Source organism: Oncorhynchus mykiss, chromosome 10, assembly GCF_057628025.1.
Source record: "Oncorhynchus mykiss isolate SJ-2025 chromosome 10, ASM5762802v1, whole genome shotgun sequence".
In the NCBI taxonomy this organism is placed as follows: domain Eukaryota; kingdom Metazoa; phylum Chordata; class Actinopteri; order Salmoniformes; family Salmonidae; genus Oncorhynchus; species Oncorhynchus mykiss.
In genome coordinates, this window is record NC_143031.1 from 25,800,288 (window position 1) to 25,810,084 (window position 9,797).

The 9,797-nt window shown below is 43.6% G+C and overlaps 1 pseudogene; it reads right to left on the bottom strand.

Annotated features, from left to right (window-relative positions):
• Window positions 1-5,274: 5,274 nt before the first annotated feature.
• LOC149979972 (5-hydroxytryptamine receptor 3A-like) lies at window positions 5,275-9,797 on the bottom strand (annotated as a pseudogene).

The window sequence follows — 9,797 nt, forward strand, 5'->3', positions numbered from 1 at the left end:
CTGCTCAGTTCTTAAATGCATTTAGTCACCTAATGCCAGAAAAGCCTTGCCAAGCAGAAGGCATTAAATCAAGTCAAATAAATGTAGTAATATGCCACCACTGCCACTCCTTTTACTAGTGTATCTTTATTTCCTGTGGCTGCTTTCCACTACGGGAGCTCATTTGGGTATAGTGTAAGTGGGCCGTTAAGTGTAGCACAGAATATATGATCCACTACAGGAGGCTGATGCGAAGCCATGTTGTATTGCATATGAAGAGGTCATTTGTGTTGTTGATCACAGCAGCACCCCCTGCTGTTGAGCTGTAGCGAAAAGCCTCTTGAGTAAGAACATGACATGGTCAGTGTTGTGGTTGGAATTATTACATCTACCAGACAGTAGAGCCATGGGTGGGTGTATGTGTTCTGCATGTAGAGTGACCAGATAGGTATTTTCTGACAGAGACGGTAGTCTGTTGACATAGAACCAAATGGAAGTGCTAATGGTTAGCATTGTGTCAGTGCTTGCCTAGCGACCATGCCCTACATTCCTCTCTCATTATGTAGGTAATAAATGCTATCATTAGATATGCAGGGTGCACGCCATTATTGCTGCCACCTGGATTGCTGTTAGGGGGGAAACGTTGCAGACACAAATGCTTCAGTTTTTCCGTGCATCTAGGAAGCGATACAAACATGGCATTTTACTAAACTGAGCTATCTGGTGGGCTTTAGTATTCCTCACTTTCTATCTTCCCTCTATCTTTCTCTCACTCTCTTTCTAGCGATCTCTATTTTCCTCTCCTCTATCCTTCTTCCTTCCCCCACCCCACCCCCTCTCTCTGGCTCTGTCTGTCTCTCTTTCTAGCGATCTCTAATTTCCTCTCCTCTATCCTTCTTCCTTCCTCCACCCCACCCCCTCTCTGGCTCTGTCTGTCTCTCTTTCTCGCTCTCTGTTTTCCTCTCCTCTTTCCTTCTTCCTTCCTCCACCCCACCCCCTCTCTCTGGCTCTGTCTGTCTCTCTTTCTCGCTCTCTATTTTCCTCTCCTCTTTCCTTCTTCCTTCCTCCACCCCCTCTCTCTGGCTCTGTCTGTCTCTCTTTCTCGCTGTCTGTTTTCCTCTCCTCTATCCTTCTTCCTTCCCTCACCCCACCCCCTCTCTCTGGCTCTGTCTGTCTCTCTTTCTCGCTCTCTGTGTTATTTGGAACCATTTTGCTTTGGAAGGTTGTGCTAACTAGATGGACACAATTACACCTCAGCAACACACCAGACTGACAGCAACTCATCTAGACACTCTTCAAACACTCCTGGAATCACAGCACAGGCTTAGATGTCCTTATTTTCCAAATCACCACCATCATATTCACGTCAACATTATTATTTCGAAGTCCTGTGCTCATTAGACAAAGTATTATAGCAACTTGAAAAATTTCTCCCAGAGATGAGAGCCTTTCTTTCAATCTGGAACATCTAAGATCGGCTTCCTTATAGCTGACCTAACCAGGTTAATCAAGCCAGGAGACCCTGCCATCTGTTTCGGCGCAAACAAGAGACCAGAGGTTCTCCTTCGGCTGCCTATTATAGCAGGCAGCCCTCTCCCTTCCTATCCGTCTTTGGGCAGCATATGCAGACCCTGACCTCTCCCCTCAGCTAATGAGCTACTTTTCTTTAGCTATTCACTCCCTCACCACCGGCCTCTGCATATCAAACCCAATGTGGCTAGTCGTAGTGGAGAGTTAGGCTGTCTTGGACTATCTTGATTGTTTTAAGGGTCTTTGGTGATTTAGGGAAAGGAGGACACTAGAGGAGGACACATCCCCTGATGATGAGTATGCTCCTTCATCAACGGGACACCATGAGTTCAGTTTGATCCCAATTTTGTTTTTAAAAACGAAGCAGAGTGGGGATTTTTGGCCTTGGTTGATTGGACTCATGTGACCCTTGTAGGCAATGTGAGTGGAAGGGGAAGGGTCCAGTGAATGGCCTCTCGAGTGGGGGGAGGGGGGTGGCTGCAGGGCTTTGTGTGTGGGGGAGCCAGGGGGTCCCATCTTTATGTGCTCTTTGACCCAAATATGATCTAATGGATAGAGAGGGTTCAGACAGTGGGCCTGTTGAATGGAGGGGGACCGGTTTTGTCCAAATCCCTGGGATTGTTTTCTCAGCTAAGCCTGGCCTGTAGGCGTTGGCCTGTAGGCGTTAGCCTCCCCCCACCCCAGGCATTGATCCAGCCTCGGAGAGGAGAGAGCCAAACAACATGGCCGCCCCTACTAATTTACTGTAATACAGCAAGCAACCTGAGCAACACGTAACTGAACTATTCTGTGTGTTTCATGTTGTTGCTGTTATGGTAGACTTAGTTTTGTATGATTTTTGTGGTCACTGAACTTTTGTGGTTTGAGAATATGTTGGATGGGGATAATTATTAAAAAGGTTTCCTGAGGTTACTGATTAAGGTAACTGATTAAACAAACTGTTCTGTGCACTGGCCACAGAATGAAGTTATAATGCATGACAGAAAATGCTGAGTCTTCAATCTTGATAATTTAATCCGTTGGTGGAATAGTAATTGTAGTTTTGGCGTCATCTCTGGAATTGTAATTTGTTGTTTATTTAAAGTAGATGTTGTTCAAGGAGTTTATAAAATAGAGGTCCATAGCTTTATTGCAATTTGGAGATGTGTCTTATGAACTTAGCTGTTGTATGGTTTTTAGTAACTGGTGTAGAAATGACTGTTGAAGCTCATTGTGTGTTCCTGCAACTCCATAAGTGTAGTACTGGTTAATGCTGGTAATGGAACCCTCTAGTGTTAGTCTAGTGTACTACAGTATACTACTTTTACCGAAGATGGTAGGCTACAGTCAGATGTAGGGATGCAAAAATTCCGGTAGCTTTATCAAAATTCCCAGATGTGTTAGGGGGGATTAATCAGGAAATCCAGAATCCTCCAAAGAAGATTTGAGTAAAACCTGGGAATTTGGGAATGTTCCGGAATGTTGCAGCCCTAGTCAGATGTCTACCCTCTCTGGTTGTACTTTATTATTTTAAAAAAAATAGACAAACTATTGAAAGCCTGGAGTCATGCTTATTTATGGCAATACTCATTGATAACATTTCCTGTGTTGTTTTTTATTACCATTTTGGAATGTTTACTGTAGGTAGTTTTAGAACACCATTTATAAATACCAGACATTTTCAGAGATCTTCTAATCCAAGCGTCACACTGATAAAGCATTTATTATAGCTGAAAATCAACTAAAACTTGGGGGTAATGAAACAGCCAGGCATAGTGCTGAACTAAAAGGGCTAGAGTCAGTCGTCCACACAGACCCAGGAACTGATGTAGCCTGGATACTTGTTGAATATATTGGGATCGATGCTCCCATTTACTGTGGAACGGTTTTAGGCTTTAATTATGTTGGGTGTCAATGGCATTTATCCTATCTGAGTACTCCCACTGAGTCCATTTTCCAGTGAGGCCAAAATCTTTACGTTTAGTACATTAGTGTCAGTCCGCGGGCTAGGGTTCCAAGTAGCACAGTTCCAAGGGTTCCAAGGCACTGCATCACAGTGCTAGAGGCGTCACTACAGACCCGGGTTTGATCCCGGGCTGTATCACAACCGACCTTTATTTACAACCGGGTAGGCCGTCATTGTAAATAAACATTTGTTCTTAACTGACTTGCCTAGTTAAATAAAGGTTAAATAAAAAATAAATGAAAATAGGCCATCCCTGAGAGGAATTAATACCTTCTCTGTACTGGAGCATGAGGGTGGATAGGGCTGGGCAGAGCACTACTGTGCCACCCTGTGGTTAGTGTGGTGTATTGAAGTCTCTTGTATGGCTTAAACCCTAACTGGCAATTTAATAATAATACAAATAATTATAATATAAAACGGAAAATTGCTTTATTTTCACCTCCCATCATTTGAATATGGACAGGGGCGGACTGGGACTAGAAATCTGCCCTAGCAGATTCCTTGAGGCCCCCACACCGGCCCAGATTTTTCCCCAAGATGCCCCCATTATTAGCCAGATAATGTTAATTTGGTGAGAAAAAAAAATGTATAGGCCCAGGAGGCAAAAAATGGACCAGCCTATCTGGCATTTTCTTGAATGTGGACATTGGCTGTATTTGTCACGGATTCTCCCGGTACTGCTGCTCTTTCCGTGTACCAATTCCGGAGGTCTACGCCACCGGCCTCTTGGCTTCACTGAACTGTCTCATTACGCACACCTGCGTCTTGTCGGGTATTGTTACCATGTCCATTGGTCCTGTGAGTACCTGCGTGTTTTGTGCATTTGTTACTACGGGTCTCGTCCCATGCATTGCTATTACAGGTCTCGCCCCGCGTAGTGTATTACACTCTTTTGTTTGGGTTATATCCCTGTGTGTTTTGTATACGTGTTTGTTTTGGGCTTCGTCCCCTTGCCTTTCATGGCATGTTGTGTAATTTGGGGGGAGTATTAAAACCCACTATTACGTATTCCTGCACCTGTCTCCAATAATTGATACAACTTGACAGTGTTAAGGAAGTTCAATGGAAAAAGCTTAAAACTTTGGCCAGGATTCCATCCCAATTTCCAATTGAACAGACATCTGCAGCGTCTTCCTTGAATGCGATCTCCGCGAAGTGCGCAAACGTGGTAACATTGCCTTTAAAAGCTGTATTGTCTACAAGCATGATCAGATTGAATCCAGTCTGTCATCCTCGTGGCTAGATACCTGATTGATGGCATGTAAGGGACATAATTCAATTAACTTTAATATTCACACATTTCGTAATGTTAGAGAACATCAGGTGAACAAGTATTGCAGTGACTTTCATAATAATAAATAACCTTTATCAATTGAAATGTGATGATTAATATCACGTTATATGTTTCTTATAATTTATTAACAATATTAACACTATATTCAACTGAAGGAGTGAAGTTGATCTTGGAATATACAAACTATGCCATTTAAAAGAAAATGCAACCAAATAGCATTACCTCTCCTCCACATACTCCATATATCCTCCTAAACCAGCATCCACTGCATCTTCCCTCTCATCTCTCTAGTCCCAAGAATGACCTCAGACTCAAAGTACCCCCTACTTTACCTCTACCATGAGGTTCAGCTGAACAGATCCACCTCAATAAAACTCTTTATATCAGGCATACGTAAGACTTCTATGTCCCCACATCCACCGTCAGGCCCTCCCCCACAGTAAGACCCTCCACCTATATCATCAGGCCCTGCTCCACAATAAGGCCCTCCACATCCACTGTTAGACCCTTCTCCACTGTGAGGAGCTCATGCGTACTGGCACATGGACCAGAGGGAGCCCAGGGTGATGCTGTAGGCCAGCATGGCCACCAGGTAGACCCTGAAGAGCAATACGTCCAGCACGTAGCCCACCAGCAGCCACTCCTTGGCGATGTCCCGGCACTTGTCCTTCTTCTCCAGGATGCCGCTGATGGACGAGATCTCGTGCTAGGTGTTGTCCATAACGGCTGTGTGGTGTCACGCACCACGGGCAGGACCACCAGGCTCCCCAGACCCTGCTCCCTGCTGTCCTCGCCGCCACGGCCGATCTCGCAGGTGTGGTGAAGGTGGTGGTTACATAGAGCTCCAAGGGGTCACACAGGGAGAGAGTTTTATCCTTTTCTCTCTCTTTCTCACTCTCTATGATAGATGTTTTAATGCTGCTGTGTTTTTTAAATCAATGAATACTGCTCAGAGAGAACATTGTATACTAGAACTACTGCCCATGTCTTTTTTCCCTCTTAAAGCTCACCTTTTCCCTCTCCCTTCCCTCTTTTCTCCTTATCTCATACTTTTCTTTCTACCCAACTCTCGTGTAGATACAATACCCTGGCTGATGTTGTTCTCTTTGTAATGGCCCACGTGGTCGTAGTCCCGGGACAGCATGGAGCACAGGCTGTGCTTGTTGCGGATGCACAGGAGGACTGTGACCCGCTCCAGCACCAAGTGTTTGAGCCACTGGGGCACGTGGGGCTGCAGGTCCTGCTTCTGCACCAGACGGACTATCAACACTGTCTCTTTCAGGCTGATCACCAACAGAGCCATGCACACTACAAAGTATACACCTAGAGAGAGAGGGATGAATCTGCACACTACAATATATACCCTTAGAAGACACCGGCTATGTCGCAAATGGCACCCTAGTAGCAAATGGCACCCTATTCCCTATGTAGTGCACTAGTTTTGACCAGGGCCTTTTGACCAGGGCCCCAACAAACAATAGTCCTTCACTACTACTTCAACCTATTCATAACAGCAACAGAGCTCACAATCCCATCCTTAATGACACATCTCAAAAATCTGAGCCACTAATGCACCAGCTACATTTCTCACCTATGAGCGGCTTGCCGATGGCGGTGGCGGGCAGCGTGTCGGAGACTATGATGAGGAAGACGGAGTAGCCCAGGAGCAGGGTGATCTTGAAGGACACTTGCTCTCCGCTGTCTGGGGGAGGTAGAAGCCCACCGGGTCCGTCACCATCCGGAAGATGCTGGGCGGCAACGGGTTCACAGTGTAGGACAGAGGTCTGCGTCGGATCACCACCTGATGACATTCATCAAGGTTGACGAGAGATTCATTGCTTCTCTTCTAGTTTTTATAAGAAGTATTACTGTGATGAAAATTCCAGATTGTCTGCATAATCAAATAACATTCAGCTCAGACACCCATACATACCCCACAAGACATGCACCAGGGGTCTCTTCACAGTCCCCAAGTCCAATACGAATTCACCGCAAGGCACAGTTTTATACAGAGTCATGATCAACATGGAACTCCCTTCTATCTCCATTTACTCAAGCAAACAGCTAAATTACCTTTTTAAAAAACTGATTAAACAACATCTCATGGAAGGTGGGGACTGTGAGAGGACACGCACAAACAGACACTCAGACACTCGACACTCGATCATTGTTTGTATATCGTTGTAATTTTTATTTGTGTGACTATTCTTGTCTATCACTGTATCAGGACTGTGAGAGGATGCACACGCACACACACACAGACACTCGATCACACACACTTTGATTTGTGTTGTTTGTATATCGTTGTAATTTTTATTTGCGTGACTGTCCTTGTCTATCAGTGTATCAGTGTTTGTTACTTGTGATGTTTTTTGGTGTGTGTGGGCCCCAGGAAGAGTAGCTGCTGCTTCTGCAAAAGCTAATGGGGATCCAAATAAACAATAATTGGGAATAGAGCAGTAATTAACAAGAAGTTGTACGCATTTCCATATCTCATTACATATATCTGGCAGAAAAACATTTTGACCGTGGAAAGAACAATATACCAACATATTCTATCAATGACCCTAAAACGGAGGTTGGATGGGAGTGCACTCTATATCACACTTTCACCTGGAGATCCTCACTCATATCCTTGTGTTAATTTCCCATAAAGCAAGCCTACTTTCTTTGTATGATGCATACGAAAAACGTCCATTCTCAATACTTATTTAATACAGCTGAAGATCTTATGTTTCTAATAAAGCCTCATGCGGTAGAGGTCAAGGTAAGGGTCTACTATCTTCATATATTTCTCTATTTGATCTATTCTTACTAAAGGTCTTGCTTTTCTGTCAGGTTCGGTTGGTTTTGAATAAACGATTTGCGCTAAGGTATTATGTACACGATATGATTGATTTGAACATGATTGTACATAGTAATGTAGAAGTATATACTGCATATCATTTTAACATGTGTTGGCACTAGCTGAATTGTGGGGATCTTTCCCATCCCTTTATTGTACTCTTTTAACTATTGCCATTTACTTCCTCATCAAGCATAGGGTCGCCTAAATTCCGTAAATTTTCCCAAAGTTCCCCGGTTTTCCAGAAATCCTGGTTGGAAGATTACTGGATTCAGGAGGGAATAAGCAGGAAATCTGAGAATCCTCCTACCAGAATATCTGGATAACTTGGGAATTTTGGGAAAGTTGTTTGCAACCAGAACTTTTGCAACCCTAACAATCTTACAAACCAGCTCAATCATTGCCAAATAATATATTTCCAAACCTGTCATGAATACATAAATAAAAGGTAATGAATGATTATGTTATATATACTCACATTGAACTTCATCTCGGCATAGGAGTCAATGTTGTCCAGACTGAAGCTCTTGTATTTCGACAAGACGTGTAGCAGCTCCCACTCCCCCTGGTTCATGAAGACACTCTTGTCCACCTTGAGTTCCTCTGCGCTCCTCATCAGCTTGAGGTCGAAGTCATTAACTACAGACATGGACATGGAGGAGACATAGGTCAGTGGGTTCAGATTCATGTAAATTGTGTAAATGACCATTATCAGCAGTCCTCAGCCACAGCTGGCACTAGGAATTATTTTTTTTTAAATACAAAATAATACAAAAATGTTGAGGACTGAGTGACTGACACTTAGCTTATCCATCCCCACCTCTCTTACAAACATGTAAAAAGGCATCCTTACCTGGTATTGTAGCCAACAGTGTGTGCAGTTGAAAGGCTTTTCCCCACATGCAAAGCCAGATGACTAAATAAGACATGTTTTACGGGTATGGAGCCAGCTCTGGAAGGTCAGGCTGCAGTTCTGGATGTCAAAGGGGAAGTTGTAGATGTTGAGAGTGCAGGCTGTCACCAGCTGGATGGGCTTGTAGTTGCGCACCAGACCATAATGGGTCACGTACACATAGGGAATATCCTGAGACTTACCCACATCCACACTGAGAGATTAGAGCAGGAAGCACAACTCAAACCAAAGCAAAGGGATGCAATAAATATGTTTGTGGCTGATTTGGACAACTAATATTTCAGCGTATTACACACACACACTTTACACTGCACTGTACTTTAGTAATGCTTAATCAATGATAAACAATACTGTTTTATGCAGACTTTGATTTGACTGCATGGCCTAAGATGTGATGGCCTACACCGACAATAACGATCACAAAACACTGGACTTACAACTCGTTGATTAGTATGTCAGGCACCCACACATTGGCAATCGGTACGGACATTTGATTCACATCCTCAAAGTCCTCTGGGTTCCATACCAATAATTAATCTGTCCATTCCTGATACAGAGTTATAGCATAGGCCGGTAAGCATGGTATAGTATTAATAAGGAGAGACAGGAGGAGAGACATAACTAGACATAACTATGTTCTACTGTAGTTTTTACAAGTTTTATGTATGTTTTAATTTCTTGGAAACTTTTTTAAAATAGTTATTTAGCTATTTATTGCAAATAGTTATTTGTCTTACCTGCCTGTACCATACATATGTTGTCAGAACCTGGTTCTTCTCGTCCTGTTGTAACATAGGGCAAACATAGGCTACACACAATCTCAGCATACTGAACTATTATTCTACTAAGAGCAGGAGGCCTACTTCCCACACTGAGGATAGAGTACACCATAAGGTCGATGGCCACCATTGTGCAATTTCGCCAGTTGCGCACAGGTCGAACCCCCTTCTTGTACCCAGCACTCAAGTACTCGGAGAGACGTACCAAGGTGGCATTGGCAAAGCGTCAGGTATTATTGCCCAGTTTCTTGACTAACGGAGGTAAAACACATCGTTTCAACATACTGATTCAACATATCCACTAAATGCAACATATTGAGAGTTATACAATTATTATTGTGTAAATCTAGCATTATATAAAATGTCAACTTCCAAAACAGGCAATCTCTGTCAATAACGCCACAACCTATCTGGAATTAATTTTGCACGTGCATCTTCTTACCTGTGCAGGCTCGCGCGGTGCCTTGTATCAAGAGCAAGACGAGCGCTGTCCAGAGTGCTGAACTTCTCAT